Below are 27893 nucleotides of genomic sequence, written 5' to 3' on the forward strand. Positions count from 1 at the left end.
TACACTGAATCTGTAGATGGCTTTGGGTTGTATGGATATTTTAACAGTATTAATTCTTTTGATCCGTGAACATGTAATTTGTGTCTTAAGTGGAGTCCTTATTTTCTGATAGTGCTGTATAAAGTTTTGAAACTTGCAGTGATAGTCTGTAATCATAAAAGCTTTTCAGTAGTATTATGACTGCCTTTTCATTACCATGTGAATTAGGGTTTTTTTTTTCGTAAATGGAAGGAGAACTCATAGGAGGACTGTTTTTTAAATTTTAGTTTACCGACATCTTCTGATAAGGATGTTAGAGGAGTCCATGTGTTAGAATTGAGTAACTGAGAATAGAAGTTAGAGGATAATTTCATTTTCAGGTATGATAGATGAAGTGCACACATCTTATTTCTCCCTCTGAATGCATTTATAAAACCTGGACAGGGCTTCCCTGGTGGCACAGTGGTTAAGAATCCACCTGCCAATGCAGGGGACATGGGTTTGAGCCCTGGTCTGGGAAGATAACACATGCTGTGGAGCAACTAAGCCCGTGCACCACAACTACTGAGCCTGTGCTCTAGAGCCCGCGAGCCACAATTACTGAAGCCTGTGCACCTAGAGCCTGTGCTCCGCAACAAGAAAAGCCACTGCATTGAAGAGTAGCCCTTGCTCACCACAACTAAAGAAAGCTCGCATGCAGCAACGAAGACCCAAGGCAGCCCCCCCCCCAAAAAAAACACCTGGACAAAATGGATGGAACAGCTATTTGAGGACTCTGATGAATAATTAATAATAACATGTGGCTTGGGGAAGAAGACTAGAACCTAAAGTATCGTCAAACTGGCTGTTTACGATTTTTTTCTTTCCACTGTTCCTGAAGCTGAATTTAACACAATTTGAAGGCTACAGGTGGGCACTTAGGTATAGACAGAGAGCTCCACAAAAAAAGCCCACTACTTCCCTGGTGGCGCAGTGGTTGAGAGTCCGTCTGCCGATGCAGGGGAGATGGGTTTGTGCCCAGGTCTGGGAAGATCCCACATGCCGCAGAGCGGCTAGGCCTGTGAGCCATGGCCGCTGAGCCTGTGCGTCCGCAACGGGAGAGACCACAACAGTGAGAGGCCCGCATACAGAAAAAAAGAAAAGAAAAAGCCCGCTAGTTCTGGCTCAAGGAGTGGGAAGGATAATGCTCAGTGTGAATGTGGAAATGTCGTCTTTTTTTTTCTTTTCTCTGTTCTCATGCCATAGTCCTAAGTAACCCTGTGGTGATTGCAGTAGCCCGCAGCCAAAACACTGAGGGCTAAGAACCTCCCTCTTCAACTGGCAAACCCTCATTACTTTCCACCCTCCTTTCTGTCCTTCCACTGCTTGGCCCCAGAGCAGGTACAATAGCAGAACTTTGTGACCAAGCAGGTTACCTAACGCCCCAGGTTCTGGCTGAGGAAATGGAAAGAGATGCCTGATGGAATTTGAAAGTATTGAGATCATGTAGAGAGAGAAACTTGGGAAAACAATACTGTAAAGTTTTTTATGGACTCCTGGGCTTGCCCCTCAGCTGTACATACATGGTAATAACAGACTACTGCTCAAGTCCTAGACAGTAGTATCCTGATTATTGGATAATACAGAGTGGGACAGATTCAAATAGCACAGCAAAGGCTTTGAAAATTGAACTGATAATGGAACCATGCCCATAGCAGCCATGTTAGAACTTGCAGCCTGAACCCTAATCATGTCAATCACCTGTTAAAACAAAAATAGTAACATTATCCACTGAATTTAAACAAGAACCAGAATTTTGTAACATAATATTTAAAATGTCCAGATTACAATCCAAAATTATCTAACATATGAAGAACCAGGAAAATTCAATTCACATGGGGAGAGATGATAAATGTATACCATCATGATACAGATGTTGAAATTATATGATGGAGACTATATAGTAGCTATTTCACAAATGTTCCAGTGAACTATTGTGGATGCTATTGAAATAAGTGGAAAAGTAGAACATCTCAGCAGAGAAAGAGAAGATATAAAAAAGATACAGAATTGTTAGAATTGAAAAATGCAGTAAGTGGGAAAAACCCACTGGATGACTCAATTGCAAAGGGGGAATAAATTTTTAAAAATTGAACAGAGCCTCAGAGAACTATGGGAAAATAACAAAATGTTAGATGTTTCAAGACATTTTGAGAAAGAACGTGGTGCTGAAAAATATTTGAGTAATGGCCCAAAACATCACAAATTTAGTGAAAGATGTAAACATACAGAATCAGAGAACCTGAAACAGTTATGATAAACCCAAAGAAATCCATTCCTGGACAGGTCATAATAAATCTGAAAACTGAAAACAAGAGGAAAATCTTGAAAGCAACCAGAGAAAAATGACACATAACCTCTGGGGGAGCAGTGATTTGAATGATTGAGGAATTCTCATCAGAAACTGTGGAGGCAAGAAGAAAGAGGCAAAACATTCTTAAAGTGCTGAAAGAAAAACACTGTCCATAACCAGCAAAAATATTTTTTAGAGATGAGAGTGACATAAGGACCTATTCAGATGAAGGAAAACTGAGAGTATTCATTGCCAGAAGACCAGATCTAAAATTTGCTGAAGAATGTTCTTAGGACAGAAGGGTAAATGAAACCAGAAGGAAACTTGGATATCAGGAATAAAAGAAGATCAACAGGAATGGTAAATATCTATGTAAATATCATAGACTGAGTTCTTTAAAACATATTTGATAGTGGAAAGCAAAAATTAACAACATTGTTGAGACTTCTGTGGTGGCGCAGTGGTTAAGAATCTACCTGCCAATGCAAGGGACATGGGTTCGAGCCCTGGTCCAGGAAGATCCCACATGCCGCGGAGCAACAAAGCCCGTGTGCCACAACTACTGAGCCTTCTCTCTAGAGCCTACGAGCCACAACTGCTGAGCCTGCGCGCCACAACTACTGAAGCCTGTGCACCTAGAGCCCGTGCTCCACAACAAGAGAAGCCACCGCAGTGAGAAGCCTGCGCACCGCAACGAAGAGTAGCCCCCACTCGCTGCGAGTAGAGAAAGCCTGCACAGCAACAAGGACCCAATGCAGCCATAATTAATTAATTAATTAATTAATTGTAAAGTTTTTTACAATTTTTTCTGATGTGGTTTTCAGTGAATATGATGTAATACATCTATTAAGTGTAAAATATTGATTCTAAGTAGACTCTGAAAAGTTAAATATGTATGTTGTTGTCCCTGCAACCACTGTTTACAAAATAAGATATTAGAATCACAGTGGATAAATTAAAATAGAATATTAAAAAATGCTAAACACAAAAGAAGGCAGAAGAGGGAAAATAAAGGGAACAAGCAGAAAACAGTCAAATGTAGATATAAATTCTTACATATCAGTAATTACTTTAAAATTTTAAATGCTATAAACACATTAATTAAAGAGATTATTAGAGTGCATTAAAGAATGACCCCATTGTATGCTATTAGAAACTTGCTTCAAATAAAATAATATAGGTGGGTTGAAAGTGAAAGGATGGGAAAAGATATACCATGCAAACACCAATCAAAAGAAAACTGGTGGCTATATTAAGCAATCAAAATAAACTTTAGAGCAAAGGTAATTACCTAGGATAAAGAGTAGCATTACATATTGACAAAAGGATTAATTTACCAGTCCTAAAAGTGTGCATACCTAAGAACAGAACTTAAAAATACATGAAGCAACATCTGACAGAACTTAAAGGAGAAATAGAGAACGTTAGAGTTGAAGACTTCAACACACCTTTCTTAGGAATAGATGGAACTAGCAGACAGACATCCAAGGGTACAGACTGACTGAACAACATTCTCCACCAACTAGATCTAATTGATATTTACAAGAATACTTTAGCCAACAACAGCAGAATATACATTCTTTTCAAGTACAAGTGGGTATTATCAACATAAAATGTACCTTGGTCATAATACAAATCTTTAACAAATTTAAAAGAATTGAACTCAAAGTATGTTCTCAGACTATAATGGAAATGAACTAGAAATCAGTAACAGAGTTAAAAGGAAAATCTTCAAGCTCTTAGAAATTAAATAGCAGACTTCAAAATAATCTGTTGGTTAAAAGAGGAAGCCTCAGAGGAAGTTAAAATATTTTGAACTGAATGAAACTGAAAATATAACATGTCAGAATTTATGCAGTCCTGGCAGTGTTTACAAGAAAACTTAATTGCATTCAGTGCTTATATTAGAAAAAAAGAAAGCCCTCAGATCAATAATCTGTGTTTCCATCTCAAAAACTAGACAAAAGAGAACAAAATAAATCCCAAATAAGAGGAGAAATGAATGAAATTTGAAGCAGGAAGACAACAAAAGTCAATAAAACCAAAAATTGTTAGTTTCTAGGAAAAAGGACTAAGAAAGAGAAGATATATAGAACCAGTATCAACAATGAAAGAGAGGATACCACTATAGGCCCCACAAGAATCCAAAGGACAGTAGGAATACTAAGATCAGCTGTATGCACGTAAATTTGACAAATTAGGTGAAGTGGACCAGTTCTTTGAAATAGACTAATTTCTTTTTTTAAACATTTTAAAAAATTTTCTTTAATGTTGTGTCTATTTTATTTATTTATTTTTGGCTGCATTGGGTCTTCATTGCTGCGCGCAAGCTTCCTCTAGTTGCAACGAGTGGGAGCTACTCTTTGTTGCAGTGCGTGGGTTTCTCATTGCAGTGGCTTCTCTTGTTGCAGAGGATGGTGCACGGGCTTCAGTAATTGTGGCACACGGGCTCAGTAGTTGTGGCCCACAGGCTTAGTTGCTCCGTGGCATGTGGGATTTTCCTGGACCAGGGCTCAAACCCGTGTCCCCTGCATTTGCGGGCGGATTCTTAACCACTGCGCCACCAGGGAAGCCCCATGAAATAGACTAATTTCTTAGCAAAGTACTTAAACTCATCCAAGAAGAAAAGATTATTGTAGCTAGTCTTAAAACTATTAAAGAAATTTAATTCATAGTTTAAAACTTTTCAAAAAAGAAATTTCTAGACCCAGGTGGTTTTACTGGTGAATTCTTCCAAATGCTTAAAGAAGGAATAACATTGCAGGTTTCCCTGCTATCCAAAAATAGAGTGTTTTGTGAAACCTTTTGTAAGGAGAAATGGTGTAAATCCAAGAAGCAATTACCTTTTTTCATAAGTGAAAATACTCTTCAGATTTTTTTTGGCAGTGAAAACGGGTACTAATAATGTAGGTCTTTTGTAAAAGGGAAGTGTTGTAAAGCAAACTTTTGAAAAGTGGGAGATAGTTACATTTTTTTAAAATTTCATTATTTTTTAAATTAAATTTTATTTAAAAAATTTAAAAAAAATTGAAGTATAGTTGATTTACAATGTGTTAGTTTCAAGTATGCAGCAGAGTGTGTGTTTGTATGTGTAACTGAATTACTAATAATCAGTGATGTTGATCATCTTTTCATGTGCCTTTTGGCCATCTGTACGTCTTCTTTGGAGAAATGTCTATTCACATCTTCTGCCCATTTTTGATTGGGTTGTTTTATTTGATATTGAGCTGTATGAGCTGTTTGTATGTTTTGGAGATTAATCCCTTGTCACTTGCATCATTTGCAAATATTTTCTCCCATTCTGTGGGTTGTCTTTTCTTCTTGTTTATGGTTTCCTTTGCTGTGCAAAAGCTCTTAATTAGGTCTCATTTGTTTATTTTTGTTTTTATTTCCATTACTCTAGAAGATGGATCCAAAAAGATATTGCTGCTATTTATGTCAGAGAGTGTCCCACCTATGTTTTCCTTAGAAGTTTTATAGTATCTGGTATTATATTTAGGTCTTTAATCCATTTTGAGTTTATTTTTGTGTTGGTGTTAGAGAATGTTCTAATTTCATTCTTTTACGTGTAGCTGTCCAGTTTTTCCAGCACCACTTACTAAAGAGATTGTCTTTTCTCCATTGTATATTCTTGCCTCCTTTGTTGTAGATTAATTGATCATAGGTACATGGGTTTATTTCTGGGCTTTCTGTCCTGTTCCACTGATCTGTATTTCTGTTTTTGTGCCTGTACCAGACTGGTTTTGTGCCTCTACCAGACTGTAGCTTTGTAGTATAGTCTGAAGTCAGGGAGCCTGATTCCTCCAGTTCTTTTTCTTTCTCAGGATTGCTTTGGCTCTTCAGGGTCATTTGTGTGTTCATACAAATTGTAAATTTTTTTGTTCTAATTCTGTGAAAAACACTGTTAGTAATTTGATAGGGATTGCACTGAGTCTGTAGACTACTTTGGGTAGTATAGTCATCTTGACAGTATTGATTCTTCCAATCCAAGCACATGGTACATCTTTCCATCTGTTTGTGTTATCTTCTATTTCTTTCATCAGCGTCCTATGGTTTTCGGAGTACAGGTCTGTTGTCTCCTTAGGTAGGTTTATTCCTAGGTATTTTAGTCTTTTTGATGTGATGGTAAATGGGGTTGTTTCCTTAATTTCCCTTTTTGATCTTTTCATTATATAGAAATTATGTAGTATAGAAATGCAACAGATTTCTGTGTATTAATTTTGATACCTGTATTTTTTAAACCATTTTTTCCAAAAAATCAAAAAAATAGAAGGGGAAGGAACACTTCCTAACTCTCTTTATGAAGCCATAAAATAAAATAAAATAATACTATTTACAGTAGCTCCAAAAGAATGAAATACTTTGGTATAAATATTAATATACATGCATACATGATCTTTATGCTGAAAACTAGTAAACAGTAATGAAAGGAATAAAAGAAGACCTAAGTAAATGTAGAGACATACTGTGTTCATGGATTGGTAGACTCAAAATAGTAAAAATGTTAGTTCTTCCCAATTCAATTTATAGATTTAACACAATTCCAATAAAAACTCCAGCAGTATATTTTATAGATAGAGACAATCCAACTTTAAAATTTATATGGAAATGTAAAGGAATAGAATGGCTAAAACAATTTTGAAAAAGAAGAATAAAAAAAGAAGAATTACACTTTCTGATTTTGAGTTACTGTAAATCCATAGTACTGTAGTGTAATGAAGTGGTATGTATAGGTGGACGGATAGAGACATAGATCAGTAGAACATCGTAGAGTACTGAGGAACAATCACACAAATATGCCAAAAAGTTAAAAGCAGTGCAGTCGGTAAAAGGATAGTCTTATCAACCAGTGATTTTTAAAAATTACACTTTTTAAGGCAAAAAAACATACTTCAGTTGCAATAATTGGACATCCTTTTGCAAGAAATGAACCTTGTTTTAAATTTAATGAAATAATGCCATTTACAGCAACATGGATGGACCTGGAGATTATCATACTAAGTGAAGTATGTCAGACAGAGAAAGACAAATATCATATGATAACGCTTATATGGGGTATCTTAAAAAAGTGATACAAATGAACTTATTTACAAAACAAACAGACTCACAGACTTAGAGAATGAATTTTTGGTTATGGCGTGGGGGGAAGGATAGATTGGGAGTTTGGAATTGACATGTACACACTGCTGTGTTTAAAATAGATAACCAACAAGGACCTACTGTATAGCACAGGGAACTCTTGCTTGATATTCCTAATAACCTAAATGTAATAACCTAAATGGGAAAAGAATTTGAAAAAGAATGGATACATGTATATGTATAACTGAATCACTTTGCTGTACACCTGAAACTAACACAATGTTATTAATCAACTATACTCCAATATAAAATTAAAAACAAAGATTTTAAAAAATAATGTATGTATTCTAGAGAAATTAATTCAAAATCAATCATAGACCTAAATGTAAAATGTAAGCTACTAAACTTTTAGAAGTAGGATAAAACGTTCTCGATCTGGGGTTAGGCAAAGAGTTCTCACATGTTACATAAAAAGCAGGATCCATAAGAGAAAAAGTTAATAAATTGGACTTTTTTATAATTAAAAATTTTGCTTTACAGAAGACAATATTAAGAAACAAAAAGGCATGCCAGAGATTAGTCAATATTCACCAAGGACTTGTATCCAGAATATATAAAGAACTCTCAAAAATCAACAGTGAGAAAACTAACAACCCGATTTAAAAATGGGCATAAGTTTGAACAGACATATCACCAAAGAGGATACAAGGATGGCATATACACATGTAAAAAGTTGTTCAAGGTTACTAGCCATTAGAGAAATACACGTTAAAACCATGATGAGATATACCTATATAGCTATTTAACAGCTAAAATGAAAAAAACTTTTTTTAATAATACCAAGTACTGTTGAGGATGCAGATCAGTGGAATTCACATACATTGTTGGTGGGGATGCAGAATAGTATAACTTGGAAAATAGTTTGACACTTTCTTATAATGTTAACCATACACTTACTTTATGACCCAACAATTTCACTTCTTGATATTTACCCTGAAGAAATGAAAATTTATGTTTACACAAAAATGTATGTATGCAAATATTTATAGAAGTTATATATCAATACATAGTGATAGTTGGAAAGAACTGAAAATAACCCAACTGTCCTTCAGTAGGTAAATGGTTATACAAAATGTTGGCCATTTATACAGTGACATAGTACCCAGCAGTTAAAAGGAAAAGCTACTTATACGTGCAACAAATTTAACGAATCTCAAATGCATTAAACAGAATGAAGGAAACCACTATTAAATATTCAGTTCAGTGTGGTTCCCTTTATATAACGTTCTGAAAAAGACAAAACTGTAGTAGTAGAGAACACGTCTGTCCTTGCCAGAGGTTAAGCTTTATAGGGAGTATATAGCTATAAAAGCACAAGGGAGTTTTTTCATGTAGTGTAATTGTTCTGAATCATGATTTGATACTGGCTTCAAGAATTTGTACATGTGTTACAGTTTATAGACTGAACACCACAGTTTTAAAAAGTCAATCTTACTGTATGGTAATTTACCAAATATAATTTTTAAAAGAATTAAAAATAGAAGTTAGAAAGGGAAAATGGACAGGAAAGGTGGTGATTGATATAGGCCAGAATTGCACCAAAATTCAAGCATTTGTTTCTGACTGAAGATAAAGTGCTGGTTTTAATGATACTGTTTTCTACATAATAGAGGAAAGTCAGGTACAAGTTATTATTTTCAAAAATATATTTAACAGTTTTTCATTTCATAATGTTTTGCTAAACTTTCCAATTTTTTGTTTTCAATTTAGAATGTTCATTTACCTGTGTAGTAAAATTTGAAAGAAAATGTATTCCATGTATATAAAATCTGTGACCAGTTTTCATTTTTCCCTTTACAAGCTGTTTTACTTCTTGGGATCTGTTTTTTTAAAGCGTATATAATAAAGAATGATAACACACTTCTAAATAGCACAAGTCAAAGAAGAAATCTCAAGAGTACTTTTAGGGACTTCTCTGGTGGTCCAGTGGCTAAGACTCCACGCTCCCAACACAGGGGGCCCGGGTTCTATCCCTGGTCAGGGAACTAGATCCCAGATGCCGCAACTAAAAAAAACCAAAATTCCACATACTGCAAAAGATCCTGCGTGCCGCAACTAAGAGCTGATGAGGCGAAATAAATAAATATATGTTTTTAAAAAAAGGTAATTTTAAATTATTTTGAGCTTAATGACAGAGAAAACACAACTTACCAAAATTTTTGGGTTGCAGTGAAAACAGTGTTTAGAGAGAAATTTATAGCATTGAATGCATATATTAGAAGAAATACCTAAAATCAGTAATGGAAACTTTCAACTTAGGAAACTAGAAAAAGAAAAACAGAGTAAATCCAAAGTAAGTAGAGGAAAAGAAATAGTAAAAATTAGAGCAGAAATAAATCTATGAATTTGAAAATAGGAAATCAATGACCAAAAGCTGTGTCTTCGAAAAGATAAAATGAGGGCTGATGAACTTGATACTTTTCCAGTGCCAGTTTTCAGAGTCCAGTTTTGTTTTTATTATATTTATCTGTTTATTAATGATTTCTAATTTTGTACATTAAGCCTGTTTATTATCTCCAGTGTAATATTTACTATGACCAGGGCTTGGCTTCTGTTTCTTCTTTTTTGTCTTTCACTGCTGCCATTCTACCTTAGTGCTTTATTTTGCAAGTGTACATTTAATATGCCTATGTAGCTATATTTTTTCTAGTCATAAATTTTACTTTTTTCCCTGAAATTCTTCTGATTCTTTAATTTATATTTCAATGTCCAGGAATCCCACAAATTGTATTGGTTTTCATAGGTTTCACATCATAGTTTTGGATATCAGCCTGCAATACTTCAGTAAGCATTTAACGAAAAAGGTCCTGCTCCTGTATAACTACATCATGATTATCATGACAAAGAAAATAAATAGCGATTACTCTAATACTGTTCTTATTTATATTTCTTGAATTGTCCCAAAAATGCCTTCTGTGGATTTTAAAAAAATATTTTTTGCATTTGAGTGTTACATAATTTTAGTTTCTTTTAATTTAAAACAGTTTCCCTTACAACTAACCTTTTAAAGAAAACAGAACATCTCTCTAGTAGAGTGGCTCACATTCTGGATTTGTCTGATTTTCCTCGACATGTCTTTTAATGTGTTCCACTATCTCCTATTTTTACCGAAACATTCATGAAACATTTTTTGACAGTAAAACTTTGTAATTGATGCTGTGTATAACACCAAGAGGCAGGTACTATTGAATGACCAATTCTTTTTTTTTTTTGGCGGTACGCGGGCCTCTCACTGCTGTGGCCTCTCCCGTTGTGGAGCACAGGCTCCGGACGCACAGGCTCAGCGGCCATGGCTCACGGGCCCAGCCGCTCTGCGGCATGTGGGATCTTCCCGGACCGGGGCACGAACCCGTGTCCCCTGCATCGGCAGGCGGACTCTCAACCACTGCGCCACCAGGGAAGCCCTGAATGACCAATTCTTAGCTTAAACTGTTCCTACAGTTTGTTCTGGGAGTTGTCTTTCTTGTAAGGTTTCAAGGGAAAAGATAGAAGGGAAGGATTGCCACTGTCCCTAGAGAGTCACAAGAGTAAAAGAATGCGTCCAGGTATAGAAGGTCTTATAACATCCCTAGTGTAATCATCTGGACTGAAGGAGAACAAGAAAGTGTTTCTAGAAAGAGAGGGACCAGTGATCCTTGAATTTGGGATATGGTTCTTTTGAGTTTGAGAAGTAAGATCTCTTTCTCCATTTCTTATATACAGTGTTTTCTTTGTCCTCATTCAGAAGTCAGTCCTGGAGTACAATGTGACATGCATTCTTGCTCCAAAAGAGAAAAACTGGGAGCTAACTCTATAAGCAAAGACATGGTGGTGAGGGTGTTGTGTGGGAGATGGATGGGTGGGTGGGTGTTCCACATGCCCCATGGAAAAAACCAACACTTCTTCCACTTTTCACTCTCCAGAAAATTGAGCACAAAGAGGAATAACCAAAAATGCCTTCAGAGAAATAACATTCTCTTTTTCCTCCCTAGGTGATCACCGTTAAAATCATATTCAATCACAATTAAGGTTTAGATTAGTTAACATGTCAAGTCTATTAAAACAGAAGTATAATCCACCTAACATCTATACATTTTGTATTTACAAACCCAATATTACTTAACATGTAGACACCACCACTATTGATTGCCTACAATTAATTGACTCCTTCATGTATTTTGTGACATAGCATGGAGTACTTGACTAGCACAAGACAGTTACCAGTCAAGCATGTCATTTCTGAAGTCCTACACATATATCCCAATCTGAAAAGAAAACTAACTGATTTGAGAGAAGTTCCTAAAAGCTTTTCTTTTGACTGACAAGCTGTCAATCTAAAGGGAAACTCAATTTCCATTCAGTATGTCTCTCTAAAAGCTTCAAGTTTGAACAGATAAAATAAAGCAAGCATGGTCTGTGGATCCTCTCATGCTGTACTACTTATACATAATACTTAGCAGTTTGTGGATAGTGATTGATTCAAATTAATCTTTTATCATATTCACATCTGGGAAATCAACAGAGAACATGAACTCTGAATCTAAGAAAAGAGGATCAGTTCTGAAGGCAGTGAATTGGATTTATAGGTGAGCTGAGAATTCACCATTTAAAAGTAATATACTTTTTCCAGAGTGTACCACTATTTAGTTAACAGCAAACTTAGAAAAATCCATTCTTCTACAAGAGGAACATGATTATTTCCTAAGGGCTTTTATATGAGAAATTTAACCAACATTCATTCATTTCTGAAAACTTTTCAGCAAATCCCCACTTTCTGTGAGTTGACGTAACCTGAAGTTAGTGTGGTGTAGGGTAATGGATAATTACGATCAATTCTCATTCAAGGTAGCTGTGTTCTATAAAGTCATCGCAGACACTGAGTTAACAAGTATTGAACCATTGCTCCTAGGAGAAATACAGGATTAGGTTCCTGCAAGCCTCTGGTCACATTTTCATTAACTGATCATGTATAACTTTGTTTTATGTGCGTTTCTGTTTAAAGTCTCCTTATTTAATATATTTTGTTGATTCATTAACATTGAACTCTTGGTCAACAACACCATCTCATACCTGAAACTAAGCATGTATTCTCCATAAAGCACATCACAGCTTTCTTCTGCTTAGAAACACTAGACAACACTTAATGGCTTGGGAGCCATTTTCAGCGCTGAAATCACCAACAAAAAAGGACAAAAATCCAATAAACATGGCACTTAAATAGTTTGCAAGAAGGATACTTGTTTATAGTATGAGAACTGAAACAAGAAGGCCTTGTTTGGCCTCAGCTGGGAATGTGCGTGTTGGGTGTTCACAATTTTTGCTTCTTTGTGCATTTCCATGAATGACTGGAAAGACCAACTGATACACAAATAAGTAAGTAGGCAAATTTGCAAATACAGAATCCATGAGTAATGAGAGTCAACAGAATCTAATGGTCCTTGGGTACCTATGCAGAGAGGGGAAGGAAGCTAAGTAATGTTATTTCTCTTCTGTGCTTTCAGCTTCCTCTTCTCTCTTCCTTTACTTGGTTGGTCTCATAAGCAAACTGAGACTCAAATGGAACTTTTCATGAGGTTCCATTTGATAAAGGCTTGTTGACTGAGGTTGCTTATGTGCTAATACATCCGTCTGCCCTCATTCTAAGGGATAGATGGGCTACTGACCTTTCCTAAGGAAAGTAACTTTTGTTATCAGTGATGAAATTCCTATAAGGATTGACTCTCACTTCAAGTTATAATAAACTAAAATTGTCACTTTATATAAACAATTACATAGTTTTTTCCATTCTCTCCTTAGCATATTGATAATTAAAAATCCAATAAAACCTAAACATAGGACTTAACATTTATTTTTTTTCCCAAGCTCATTTATTCATTTTTAAAAGTTTCACATTGTGAGTTTATACTCAGTTCTCTAACTTTTCAGCAAAATTTAGAAATTCATTTTGATCCCTAAAGTATTAGCTATACTATGTGTTATTTTAGAGGACTGTTTTTCTTCTTTTCATTGAAAATGTTTTATGCTTATTTTTTGTGCCTAGGAGATAGATTCTAGGTAAATAATATAAATATCACTCTACTGTTTTTAAGGAAATCCTTCCTTCTGAGATTGTGATCTGTGCGACATCCTTAGAAAGCATTATTATATTGACACTTCTCAGTATTTTGGGGAACAAAAATTGGTACAGTGACAATAAAACTCATGGTGAAATATTTGGAGAACACTTAATTATACAAAGTTAAGGCTTCCTTAGTATAGGACTTCTTAGTATTCATGTACATTTTTATCTCCCAGACGAACTATAGTATTACATATACTACATAAATATCCTGCATATGTTTACTGAATTTATAGGAACATGGAATTCTTTTTGAGAGTTAGCTTGAGAGGTTAATGGTCTGTGGAATAAACTTGGGGAAATGCTGCCTTTGACAGTCTCCCTGCAGCTCCCTCCCATAGATCTCATTTCTGCTTTTGCAGCAAAACAAAATGAATCTATTTCCTCTTCTATACATAACAGCCCTTTGAGTATTTTAAAGAAGCTGTCACCCTAAGTTTTTTATTTTACAGGTGAAATGTCCTCTACCCTTGGATTCTTAATGATACTCTTATTTCTAGACCTCTTACCAAACCTATGATATTTTATTGGACTTATTGGTATCACCTTTAGCAGACTATAAGGTTTTTTTAATTGGTTGCAGTGTCTAGCACAGTACTATGCATGTACTGTGTACTAAGTTAATATTTAGCAAATTGAAATGAACCTTTGTATTATTTTAATTCTATTATACTATCTTCACAATAAGTACAAGGGAATCAGTGATATATTAGATGATTGGCATTTTGCAGTGAGATCAGATAAGGTTTTTACTCTTATAAAAAGTACTCTTCAGGTCAAAAATTATGGTTTTGCCAATAGTGGATTTGTTTTAAGATTGCTGTTTAAAATGCTTTTTAAAAAAATGAGAAACAAAATGAGATTATGGCAGTTAACAAGCCAGATGAGATATATTTGGCATCATGTTCATTAGATTTTTTTTTCTAGGTAAATACTTTTGGTATGTACTCCATAGTGGTTGTGTCATTAGCCTTTTTTTTTTTTAAAAAACATCTCTATTGCAGTATATTTGCTTTACAATGATGTGTTAGTTTCTGCTTTATAACAAAGTGAATCAGCTATACATATACATATACATATATCCCCATATCTCTTCCCTCTTGCGCCTCACTCCCTCCCACCCTCCCTATCCCACCCCTCTATGTGGTCACAAAGCACTGAGCTGATCTCCCTGTGCTATGCGGCTGCTTCCCACTAGCTATCGGTTTTACATTTGGTAGTGTATATATGTCCATGCTACTCTCTCATTTTTTCCCAGTTTACCCTTCCCCCTCCCCAGGTCCTCAAGTCCATTCTCTAGTAGGTCTGTGTTTATTCCTGTCCTGCCCCTAGGTTCTTCATGAACATTTGTTTGTTTGTTTTTTTTAGATTCCATATATATGTGTTAGCATACGGTATTTGTTTTTCTCTTTCTGGCTTACTTCACTCTGTAGTGTCATTAGCTTTTCTTCCTTCCTTCCTTCCTTCCTTCCTTCCTTCCTTCCTTCCTTCCTTCCTTCCCTTCCTTCCCTTCCTTTCTTTCTCTTTCTTTCTTTCTTTCTTCTAAAAATATTTATTTATTTATTTTTGGCTCAGTTGTGGCTTAGTTGCAGCGTGCAGGCTCTTTGTTGCAGCGTGCAGGCTCCGTAGTTGCGGTTTGCAGGCTCTGTAGTTGAGGCGCGTGGGCTCTCTAGTTGTGGTGCATGGGCTTAGTTGCCCTGCAGCATGTGGGATCTTAGTTCCCTTACCAGGGATCGAACCCGTGTCCCCTGCATTGGAAGGCGGATTTTTAACCACTGGACCACGAGGGAAGTCCCGAGTTTATCTTTTCTTTTAGAGACTATACATTGTTTTCTACAAAGTATAGGTATTTACATCATATAATTATTGTAAAACATCACTTCTGAATTTCTTTTAAAGACAATTAAGTATCTGGTATATAACTAAATATTTTTCTGTAAGAAGCAGTAATCTTATAGGTTGAAATAGGCTATTGTATCATGATCTTCCTACGTTAAAATCCATTCAGAAAGGTAAGTGTATATCAGTATTTCCTGTCTTCCCCATGGTTATTTGCAGGAAGGCATTCCTAGTAAACCTAATCTGGGTTGGATCAAGAAAAAGGTCATAGATTCCATTTGACATGTGAGTTACTGTCCCCCACCCCCATATTCCACTCTTTTAAAGGAAACAGTAAAGTCAGTAAAAATGTGAAATGAGAGATTAAGATTTGTTCAAGAGGGTTTTCTAGAGTACACTGAGTATTCTTCACTTTGTAGTAAGAGGAAGAATGATGTACTAAGAGGAAGAATGATGATCCCTTGCTCTGCCATTAACTGTTAATATTCTACATGTCTGTTTACCTTTCTCGACCTAGGTTGTTTCCTTTGTAAAATGAGGAGGCAGTATTAGATCATCTCTAATGTCCATTCGAGTTCTAAAATTTTGTGGTTTTATGTGTAATGGTAACTGATTAACATAAAAATAAGTCTAAGGTGCTGACAGATTGAGATGTATTTTCTGAATTATTGAAGAAAATGATATAACTGAAATAATATTCTTTTAAAATATTTTGAATGTATTTTATTGTGTTTTAATTTTATTATGTTATTTATGGTATATATGGTAACTGTCACATTAACCATTTTTACTGACCAACTTTTTCTTCTTGATTAATGAAAGGTTTATTTTTAGTTGTCTTAAATCCCTTAGTTATCAGTTTTGTGTTGAAGTCCTTGTTATACAGGTATTCATAATCCTAGATCTCCACAGATAGAGATTGCATAAGGAAGCAAAAGTTTTCATGACCAAGGATATTCATCTACAAAATCATCTCCATTCAAACATATTCCCCAGCTAGACTGTCTAGCCATGTCCATTGGGCCAGAATCTTTATTGGTTGCTTTCTAGTGAAAACGCAGTACAAACCAAGCATAAAGAAAAATTGTAGACAGTGCAAAAAGTGCAGAATTTCATGAAGTCCATGAAAGAACCATTGGAGAACAGTTACAGTTATATGCAAAGACATGTTTAGGTGAGTTTCTGACAGAAATAGATTAGTTAACAATTGTAGGGGAGAAATTTGCCAAGAGAATGACTCAATAGGTGTTTCAGTAAAGAATGGTTTAGATATCAAAGAATTAAGAGAACCCTTTGTGGAAAAATTACCTTTGTTTAGACAGTGTTCTGAAAGTCAGCTGGGAAGTGAAGGATGTTGTTTGTTATACAGTGTCAGTAAAATTATGACCTCCCTCTCATTTTTGTTCATTCTCCTCATAATTAGCACATGCTTATAATAATAACCTAAATCTTGTGAAATAAAATGAAATAAGTTCTTTTTTGGGGGGGGGGTTTGAGAACAATTTCAATGATTTAATTGCTCAGTGTATATAAAAAGACAAACTGAAGATTACAAACTTAAACCGTCCATATGGTGGTATTACAGAATTTCTATTGTAAGAATAGAAGTTCACAAACTTCCCAAACAAGTAGAATGTGAATCTCATAGTTTTGAAATTGATCAGGAAACTGAAATGGAATCTCTCTCTGTATATGTGGAAACTAAAAAATACCAAAATAAGTTCTTTTAAAAATAATTTTCATTTTGAAATTTAAGTCTTAAACCCTTTTTTTCACTAGTTGCTGTGAAAATTTGGTCCTGTTTGTACATGGGTTGATTAGGTGGATTTTTTTATTCAGTACCAATTATATTTGAGTATTGAGAATTCTGTAGATTTATAGCCAGAGATGAGAATGATGGGTTTCTTAGTATGCAGCACCATTTTTGATATCACCATTACAGAGCATTTATTAAGTATCTCTCTTTGCTTGTTGGGTGTTATAAGTGTATTAATTAAGTTGATTGCTGAGAGAGAGAGCAGAAGAAACACTGATAAATATGTCAGGGCTATAGATAAGCAAAAGATCAAGCTCATGTGGGACATCTCTGAATTTCTCAACTCATATTTATTCTGTGCTATATGAAGTTCACGGTCCCAAAGGAGATATTCTTTTCATCCTGCCTGCCTCATATACATAGCCCAAGTTGAAATTAAACACTTCCATAGAATTTTCCACATACAATTTGAAAATAAAAATGAATCCCCATGTGTCTGTATGTAAAATCAGTTTTTGGTTTTTGATGAAATGAGCTATTTAGACATGTATATTTGAAGTTAGATATAAGTAGCCTGTGGGGGGAATCATAGGGACTTAGTAATTAGGGAACTCAGGTTTAGAGATAATGCCTTTTTTACCCACTGTGGGTTGTATATTTGACGTAGATGTATTAACAAGGTCTGACTCTTTTCTCTGTATATATGATTTTATTTTTGCATGCAGTATATTTTACTTCATTGTTCCTCCTGCTTTGCCCCATCCCAGCTTTTGGAAACTCCTTGACAATAAGTGAAGGCCAGGAAAGGTGCAAACTCTAAAACTTGGACCCAAGTAGAGAACATTGGTAATGTTCATTTTATTTGCTGGGGGGGAAGCAGTGGTAGGGTAATGAGAGACAACTTAGTTGCTAAATTCTGAGACTTAAATACAAGATATATAACCTAACTTAGTAAAATAAAAAATGAAAATTCTTCAGTAAATTCTTCATAAAAGCAAAAATTTAAATCAAGTCCACCTTAACACTGACAGACAAAAGAATAGGAGGAAGGAGGGACACAGTAGAATCAGTTCACTTTGATTTGCAGAAGAGTTTTTTGTTTTAGTTTTTGTTTTTGTTTTTTTGTGGTATGCGGGCCTCTCACTGTCGTGGCCTCTCCCGTTGCAGAGCACAGGCTCCGGACACGCAGGCTCAGCGGCCATGGCTCACGGGCCCAGCCGCTCCGCGGCATGTGGGATCCTCCTGGACCGGGGCACGAACCCGTGTCCCCTGCATCGGCAGGCGGACTCTCAACCACTGCACCACCAGGGAAGCCCTGCAGAAGAGTTTTTAACTCATAGTTGGTCAGAGCTGATCTCTTTTATAAGGGAAGACTTTTTCCTTCTTTAAAACAAAAGTAAGGAAAATAGTTATTGTCTAATTTGCTGATTATCTAAAAACAGCCTCAGGGCAAGTGACAACTACCTGGATACTGGGGTGTATGGATAGGGCTGATGTGGTCAGTCTAGTTCTAGAAGAAGTTTGGAGACCTTCTAAATTTTGGAGTATGGTTAACAAGTATTCTTCTGGGTGATAAGTCCTCAGATGTTCTTGATGTTGTTTTCCCTAAAATAGAATTTCTGGCACTTTATGTGGCTTCATTTCTGTTTAGTCATATTGCTGTGAGTCTGAGAGCTGGGCAGGTAGAGCTATGAGCTGGTGCTTTTTAAAGATTTTAGGAATCAGAAATCAGGATCCTTCTTAAAGTAAAGGAGGGGGAAAAAAAAAGGAAAGGAGGACAGCCTTTGAGTTTGTGCTGGTTTTCTTCTGGACTCAGTTTGACACCATCAATATAGACATTGTATAAAATGTTTAATAAAAATTTTGTTCACCATGGTAGTCATTTTAACTTTTTGAAGTGATTAAATGTTAAAGAAACAAGGAAACCAACTGTATTTTGCCAAAGAATGCTTTTCTCCCATCACCCACATTACCTTATTTCTTGTGTTGCCAAAAATTAATTTTAATTTCAGATATTTACAGAGTCTGAAGGCTTTCTATCAATTTTTAAAGAATTTTATGGGGACTTCCCCTGGTGGTGCAATGGTTAAGACTCTGTGTTCCCAATGCAGGGGGCCTGGGTTCGATCCCTGCTCAGGGAACTAGATCCCTCTTGCATGCCACAACTAAGAAGCCCATGTCCCACAACTAAGGAGTCCACCTCCCACAACTAAGGAGCCCACCTCCCGCAACTAAGACCCGGTGAAAATAAACAAATAAGCATTTTTTAAAAAAAGAATTTTATGATTTCAGGGACTTCTAAGAGAAGTGATTGCATTTTGAGAGCCAACTATGAGAGTGGACCTCGGAAGTGTTTTCCTATTTTTCTCCATGTAATTAACCCAAATTACAAAATGTTTCAACTTTGCTGCTTAGCATGAGATTATATGAAATGATGCTATGATGTCTAAATTATTTCTAAATGTTTGCATTCTGCTGTTTCATTTCAGGAAAGTCTTTCCTCTTAAGCAGGATCTTAGTGGAAGGAATATTTTTCTGAATTTTAATTTGCTTAGAGAAAACAGAATACTTACATTGGGAATTTGTATCATGATTAGAATTAAAGTATGAAAATCATATAAAACATAAGATTATGAATAACCTGATGTTTCACATACTAAATTAATATGTTCAGTTACTGTTATTTGGGTTTAGAAGTGAAAAGTGTTGTTCCCACCTGGAAAACAATGATAATAGGTGTAGACACTGAGATCTTTAACATGTTCAGAACTTGCAGTGTATTGATTTTTTTTTAAGGAAAATATTTTGGTTCAATTAAGACTATCAGAGAAATAGTGGTGGCCTTTCCATTTTACAGTATTGTTTCTCCAACTATTACAATGTACAAGTGGTACAAACTGTTACAGGTGTTTTACCTCTTGTGTGCTCTACGGATCTAAAAGTGTGACTCTTGAGAATTGTTGCAGATTGGATTCCATGGGAAGCCTGAGATAGAGTTTAGCTTAGAGGATGTTCATTGAGTACCCTTGGGATCAATATCTGTGAAAAGGAAAGGAAGGAAGCAGGATTGGACAGAGGGAAAAGTTGAGTTATGATTAAGGCCCAGTGACATCCTTGACCAGCCCTACTGTGTATTCAGTTGCTAGAGTGTCCCTTCAGAGTTGTCCTGAGTTGGGCTAAGATTGCCAGGCTTTTAGTTTTGAATGGATCTGTCATCGTATGTGGACTGCCCAGGAAGGGGCACAATGTTGGGCAAAGCTATAGCACAGGTACTCCCCAAAGCTAGGGGAATGAGTCCTTTATTAAGAGAGAGTAGCTGGTACATCACACTATTCTCCACAGCAATATTTTTGTTGAATCTGGTATAGTTTCTTTTTTTTGCTTAATTTTCTGTGTAGTTTCCTTTGTGCCTCTGAGATAAGTATATTACTTTCCTTTCTCCTTCTGTGAGCAAGGGTAAGAGGCTTGACTTACTTTAACTGCCTTAAAGAATTACTGAGAGTCTCTAAGAATAAATACTTTAAAAAATGCTTTGAGGGACTTCCCTGGTGGTCCAGTGGTTAAGACTCCGTGCTCCCAATGCAGGGGGCCTGGGTTTGATGCCTGGTCAGGGAACTAGATCCTGCGTGCTGCAACTAAGAGCCCGCATGCCGCAAGTAAAAGATCCCACATGCCTCAATGAAGATCCTGTGCACAGAAAGTGCCGCAACTAAGACCCGGTGCAGCCAGATAGGTAGGTAGATAGATAGATAGATAGATAGATAGACTGCTTTGAGATCATTATATATAAGATGTTACAGACTTGTTTCTTTGTGAAACTGTATAATATTATGTAAAAAGAAAAAGATGATATTTTTCTCTTTTGCATTTCCATGTACATGATCTTCTCCCTGGTTGTCTTGAGGCATTTAATCTGCCTAGGGTGGGATGGGGATGGAGTGTATTAGAAAGGCAGAGAAAATTTTTAAACATTGTCTTCTGATTTTAGTTTATTCAGTAAATATATATTAAGTGCCTACTATGTACCAGGCACTGTTACAGACTTGGTAATAATAGAATATTTCAGCATGGGGCTTCCTGGTGGCGCAGTGGTTAAGAATCTGCCTGCCAATGCAGGGCACACAGGTTCGAGCCCTGGCCGGCGAAGATCCCACATGCCACGGAGCAACTAAGCCTGTGCACCACAACTACTGAGCCTGTGCTCTAGAGCCCACGTGCCACAACTACTGAGCCCGCGTGCCACAACTACTGAAGCCTGCACGCCTAGAGCCCATGATCCACAATAAGAGAAGCCACTGCAATGAGAAGGCTGCACACTGCAACAAAGACCCAACGCAGCCAAAAATTTAAAAATAAATAAATAAATAATAAATTTATATATATAAAAAAGAATATTGCAGCAAGAAAGTGGACTTAACAACTAGGAATTTTCAGCAAAATGAAGCATTTCTAAAGTCCTGTGTTTTATCAAGAATTAAGCCTGAAGTAGTGAAATTATAGGGTTTCTTCCCTGGTACAGAGAAGATACCATAATACAGAGAAGTTCTTTGGACTTGTCTTTTAATCTGAAGAAACTCTTTGTACATTTTGAAGTTGACATCTAAACTTTTAAATTATAAGTTTAATAATTGCAAAGGATATAATTTAGGTGTTTGTTGTTGACATTTAGAAATAAAGTAGTTACGTTGCTCTTTTAAATATATTCAGTGGAATCTAAGTGCCTTAGCAATTTGATACCTACAACGATCTCTTAAAAATGGTTAGTTGCAGGAGGCTGGTGTTGGGCACAAAGTGAAGCACTCTATGTTTCTAATGCACAGACTACTGCTGTATTCTGGATTGTGGCTCCTTCCAGAAATTGACCCTATTGCCTCACAGTGTGGAGGCCATGTTATGTGGTTTGCTATCCCTGCCTGCTGCTGGCAGATTGACATTACACCTTTGACTCCCTTTTGGAGCCATTGGGAGTGCCTCGGTGCTGTTGACACTTTTTCAGGTTACAGTGTTGTCGCACCAATCTGATCAGCCAACTCTGACCACACCGTTGTGGCCCTTGAAACTAATCTGTGTCGTGTGTTCAGGTTGTCAGACCATGTGCATCTTGACAGTGGTTTGCCTTTAATCTCCAAAGCCACTCAACGGTTGGCTGATAGTCAAGGTATTCAGTGGGCCTTCCGTATTCCCAGTCATCCATGGACATTATTCAGTATTGTTGAGTGTTGGAATGGTCAAAAAAAAAAAAAAAGGCTCAAAACATTTTTGACCCTCTCATTTCTCTTGGTTTACACATCTTAGTGGTTTGGTCACTGAATAAGGGTATCCCCAGAAAGCGAACATGCTCTTTTGCTTGCTTTCTGGATAATGATCAGGATGAAAAGGGTAGGGAGTTACATAGATGCATCTTGAAAATTCCTTGGTATGGTGGGTCTTTTTAAAAAAAATAACCTAAAGGTAGTCCCAGAACAGCCTGGTTGGTATACCCTCCAGCTGGCAGCCTATCTAAATGGGTCTTAGGGGATTCAAAGGTAAGTCTCATTCAGCCACCTAGATTCTTTGTTGGATCCTAGGGTCTTAGATTATAAGGATAATGACCATTTGGTCAAATAAACAGATTACCAAGTCCCCTTATAATGGCTCATATGGGTCAAAGTGAGAGTACATATAATTATTCTCTGGAATTTTTATTAAAAAAAAATGCTTGTTTCTCTTGCACTTGACTCTTTTCAGATGATGAGTCTAGCTCTGAGGAGGAAATTATTAGTTAAAAGTTGAAAAGGCTTCCCTGGTGGCGCAGTGGTTGAGAGTCCGCCTGCTGATGCAGGGGACACAGGTTCGTGCCCCGGTCCGGGAAGATCCCACATGCCGCGGAGCAGCTGGGCCTGTGAGCCATGGCCGCTGAGCCTGCACGTCCGGAGCCTGTGCTCTGCAATGGGAGAGGCCACAACAGTGAGAGGCCCACGTACCGCAAAAAAAAAAAAAAGTTGAATTTATGGCTACTGGAGTGGGAGCATTAGTTTTTTCCTGGCTCCTAGTTTGGGGAATCTGTTAGGCCATGGGAACAGGGGTGAGCTAGGTTGGGGAATATGTTAGGCCCTGGGAAGTAAGCAGGGGTGAGGTGGGGTTATTAGTGATCTTTATCTTTCAGAACTGCCCCCAGAAACTTCCTCCAGAAGGAAAACTTCCAGTGCAGGCTCCCAGACTGTTGCAGGTGCCATAAATTTTACTGGGTGCTGGGTCTGCTGTTCATCCCCAGGTGGCTCTGACCATGATTTTTTTTTTTTTTTTTTTTTTGCGGTACGTGGGCCTCTCACTGTTGTGGCCTCTCCCGTTGCAGAGCACAGGCTCCGGACGCGCAGGCTCAGCGGCCATGGCTCACGGGCCCAGCCGCCCCGCGGCATGTGGGATCTTCCCGGACCGGGGCACGAACCCCTGTCCCCTCTATCGGCAGGCGGACTCTCAACCACTGCGCCACCAGGGAAGCCCTCTGACCATGATTTGATTGTCATTCCTCTTAACCTTACTGAGAGTTCTGTTGGAAATAGCAGGGGGGAGGGCCCCACTCCTGTACCTCCTACACAAAACACTAGTCAGCACCTCCAGATGCCTTCCCTTCCCCCCTTACAGTAGCCATTGCTCATTCATTCTGTGAAGTGGCTGCATGCCATCTGGCTGATGTTTGGACAAACAGGATGGGTTGGATTGACTTTTCTTAGGCAGTCTCCAAAATATAAGGACTAGATTCAGTTATTCAAACTAAACTGGGAACTCTAAGCCACACCAGCCCATTAAAAGGCCGCATTAGAGGTACTGTCAGCCTCTGCCCCTTGACTGATTTAGGTCTCTCTTGTGGACCTCCAGTAATTGTAAACAGCTCTTTCCAGGGGTACCTGATGTGCTCCCAGCATTGTACTTCTTGTAGGGAAGTCAGACGTTAACTCGCCTCCTTACCAAAAACATAGTGACTTGCACCATAAAGAGATTTGTAAGAGAACTTCAGGTATTTAATGTAACATCATATAGTTTTCGAATGATTGTAGAGTTCTCTCCAAAATTAGGCTAACCTTGATTACTTAGGGGAACTTCTTGGAGGGATGGCTGATTCATTACTTACATATACTCTGCAGGCAGTTATCCCTAGGATGGAGTTAGGGTAGGTGTTATGAAATGGGTCCCTGACTTCAGCTGAAGTGATCAGTGATACCAGCTCATCTCTAGAAGGTATTTAGTTCAGCCTCAAGTCACTGGCCAGGGTTGTTATGGATGATAGAATTGCCTTAGATTTCCTTGTGAGCCAGATGGATTACAAGGCAGAATCTGTGTAATTGCTAATATATATTCCTTTACCTGGATTGACGGTCTAAGTGGAAAGGTCATTTTAGACACATAAAAGAGAAAGTCATTTGGATTTTTAAGGTTGACCCTGACGGTTTATGGGATTTGTTCAGCTGATTTAGCCCAGGACCCTGGAGGACCTGGTGGAGGTCAGTATTGTAGGTTGGCCTCATCTTGCTGCTTGAGTCATCTCTGACTCAAGAGCCTCAGGTCTTCTGCCTTCATCCATGAAACTGTGACAGTCTACCTTGTTCGTTTACAAATAGGGCAGAATCTCAGACATACCACAATTCTTGACAAAGAGATCATGGGTGCTCTCTCTGGAGTGTCCATTTGGGAGCCCCATATCTCTATTTAAAAAAAATGATCTATTTGAGTATCAGTAAAGGTCAAAACTTGTGCTAGAAGGCAGAGTTGGGTAATTGGAACAGAAACTGTATGGCTCATGAAGTCAAAAATAATTCTGTCCCTCTAAAAAAAGTTTATGGAGCCCTGCTCTAGCACTCTAGCCCAACATTATTTCCTTTAAATATACTTGCAATGGTGTGTCAAGATAGATGTATAAAGATATTCACTGCAAGGTTGTTTATGATAATAAAAAAAAAGTGGTCAACAAAAAACTAACAACTTCAGAAATTATGAAAGGGTCTAGATTTATTGCTTGAACATTGACTTGTTTTGTAGACTTTCACAGATCATCCCTTGTACTGAACTCTCCCCAGTGAGTCTGAGACACCACATTACATACTGGAACTTCAGTATACATGAAACAGTTTTCTTCTTCAAGTAGTTTTCTTCCTCACCCAGAATAAAGGTTTGTCAGATACTGCAATCCAGGAGAGGAGGCAAGGGACACCAGATTAATTTGGCAAGCCTCTGCATATTGCAAGCTCTTGGGAGTGCAAGGATCACCCAGTAAGAGACTATGGTATTGCTGTTAAAGTTTGCATTTTAGTCTAAATATCTTTGCAAGCCATTCAGAAGGTAGTCACTGGGAAAAACAAAATAAAACAAAATGAAAACCAAACAAAACAGGTTGGAACAACAATAGCAACAACAAAGGTATTGCTTTTGATGAGCCACAGTAAATACTGATTCTTTTCGATTGAGGGGTGGTGGTGGTGTTGGTGATGGGGAACCCTCTGTGTACTCAGGTGTGAGGACAGAAACCTTAAATGAGTGGAAGGCCTATACTGACTGAGGTTTAGGAGATAATTAAATTGACTTTTTAAATGAGCTTTACTAGGAAATCAAGACCAAACTGTTTCTGGAGCTTGGTAGCCTGTTAAGAAGGGGAGGTGTTGATAGTCTAGTAGGAACTTGAATTTTAGGAATCTATCTAAGGAGAAAGAAGGCAGAGTTCTGTATGTGGTGGCTGGCATTGGCCAAAATGTAATTTTTTAGTGATCAGTATTGAAGACGATTCAGAAGTATTTTGCTCACTGCCTCTAGAGGAGTTGTATTTTCTCATTGCCTTTCAGTTATAAACGTAGTAACCAGGTGTTTTGAACAACAAATCAGGATTATTTAATTCCTTTTCTTAGACAAAGGAATTAAAATTATTTTTATTCACTGTCTTAACAATTTAGTCAGGTTTAATTGTACATTTGACATTCTCATGGGAAAAAATGGGTATATGAGGTAGGGATTTTCCTTGAAAATCTAGGAGATGTGTGTCATATGTGTATAGCCCAGTATTAACAGATTGTGGTCAGGAAATAAGCGATAAAACTGTCTATAATTGAGGTAGGAGCAGAGGCAAATATATTGAGTGCATTTTGAGGTCCTTTTGCAAAGAGTTCGGTATGTTGTAAACCTTATATTTGTATTTCTTCAAGTATGGAACTGGAGAAGTAACATCTTACATACAAAGTTTGACATATTGGTAGGGCTGTCTTTTTAAAAAGGTGCTTTTTTCTCCTTTTGAAAAAATGTAGAAGTAATGAGGGGAAGACCTGTGATTATTTAACTTGTTGCCTAATTTCCATAGATTATATTTTGCCCTGCACATTACATTTCCAAATATACAAGCAACTTAAGGTAGACAAGCAACATAGAGAACCATTATGTCTTACTCAAAGCTAATACAAACCAACTAGCTGAATAAGATCACTTGGGAAAGGTACTCAACTGAATAAATAGATTAAGTGGTTTATTTTCTATATGGGCAGTTAGGAAAGCATGTTATTTCAGGTGGCAGACATGGAAGAATTCTGGGACTATGTGTAGGTGGAACAATGCTGAGCTTTCTTCTAGTTAATCAGGGAAGACTTCATGAAGGGGGATGAGTAAGTGTGGATAAGATGCTGAGAGTGGCATGGCTATCTTTGTGAAGAGCTTCAAAATCAAGAGGAACAATCTATCATTTTTGAAATTAAGGATAACAACCTTTAATTTTTGTATTGTAATGAGGTGGATGGAGGAGGTAAAACACATTAACACCTTGTATTTTTTTAGGCTTCATGTAGTGTTATACTGATTTTATGTTTACTCCTTTCCATGTGTTTTCTCTAATTAGATTAAGAACATTCTGAGGGTGGGAATTATCTTTTCTGCTTATTTTTTTGCCCCACATAGAACAAAATTATGACTCATCCTCACAAAAGAATTCAATTTTTTTAAAGATAACTTAAGATTTCTAATATGGAAAGCTCAAATAGTTAGCTCTCTGGCAGAATATGAGTAAAGAGAGGACTTGGGACCAAGAGCTGGGCAGAACCTTTAAAGTATTTTTAGCTTTGAGGGGCAAGCTGAGGTCAGAGTGTCATGCTGAAATTGGAAGACAGGGGTAAGCCTCCTGAGTGTAGCAGGTTAGACTACTGGTGGGATAGGAAACATTGGCATCAACCGTGGCTTATTATACAGGCGTGTGCCAGGATTCTCTCTAGTCATCAGAAAATAATTTAGGAATGCTGTTCAGATTGAGATGCATGCCTCAGAATTCATAGTAATAGAAATGTTCATGTAGGATAGGAGTCGGGTAAAGAAGTGAGTTTGGCACTTATATGATTCTACTGCAGTGACTGAAACCTAGCAGATATGAACTCACATTTAGTATACTGCCTATAAGGGTAGGAAGTGTGATTCTGAATAGTTTTACATTTCTTTTTTTCTTTTAATAATCTTAGACCCTGGTAATCATATTTTTTGGACTGGTCCTCTCTTGTCAGGCCTTGGGATTGGAAGATGGAAATAGTAATAGCCTGAATTTAGGGGATTTCTGAACTGAAAGGAGAACAGGTTACTGTTGGTAGCTCACACAGGTGGGAGTGGAATAATCTGCACAGTGCCAGGTGGTTTTCCTTCTCTTTTAGGATATTGAGGCTTTTCCTCTCCCTATTGAGAGAGAGAGAGAGACACACACACACACACACACACACACACACACACACACACACACACACACACACACACACACA

At 37.2% G+C, this 27893-nt stretch overlaps 1 protein-coding gene across 3 annotated transcripts in view; it reads left to right on the top strand.

Moving 5' to 3' along the window:
• TCF12 (transcription factor 12) overlaps positions 1 to 27893 on the top strand; it is a 385237-nt gene that overhangs the window by 85737 nt on the left and 271607 nt on the right. The window lies entirely within an intron of this gene.

The sequence above is a fragment of the Lagenorhynchus albirostris genome, chromosome 1, assembly GCF_949774975.1.
Source record: "Lagenorhynchus albirostris chromosome 1, mLagAlb1.1, whole genome shotgun sequence".
Taxonomy (NCBI): Eukaryota; Metazoa; Chordata; class Mammalia; order Artiodactyla; family Delphinidae; genus Lagenorhynchus; species Lagenorhynchus albirostris.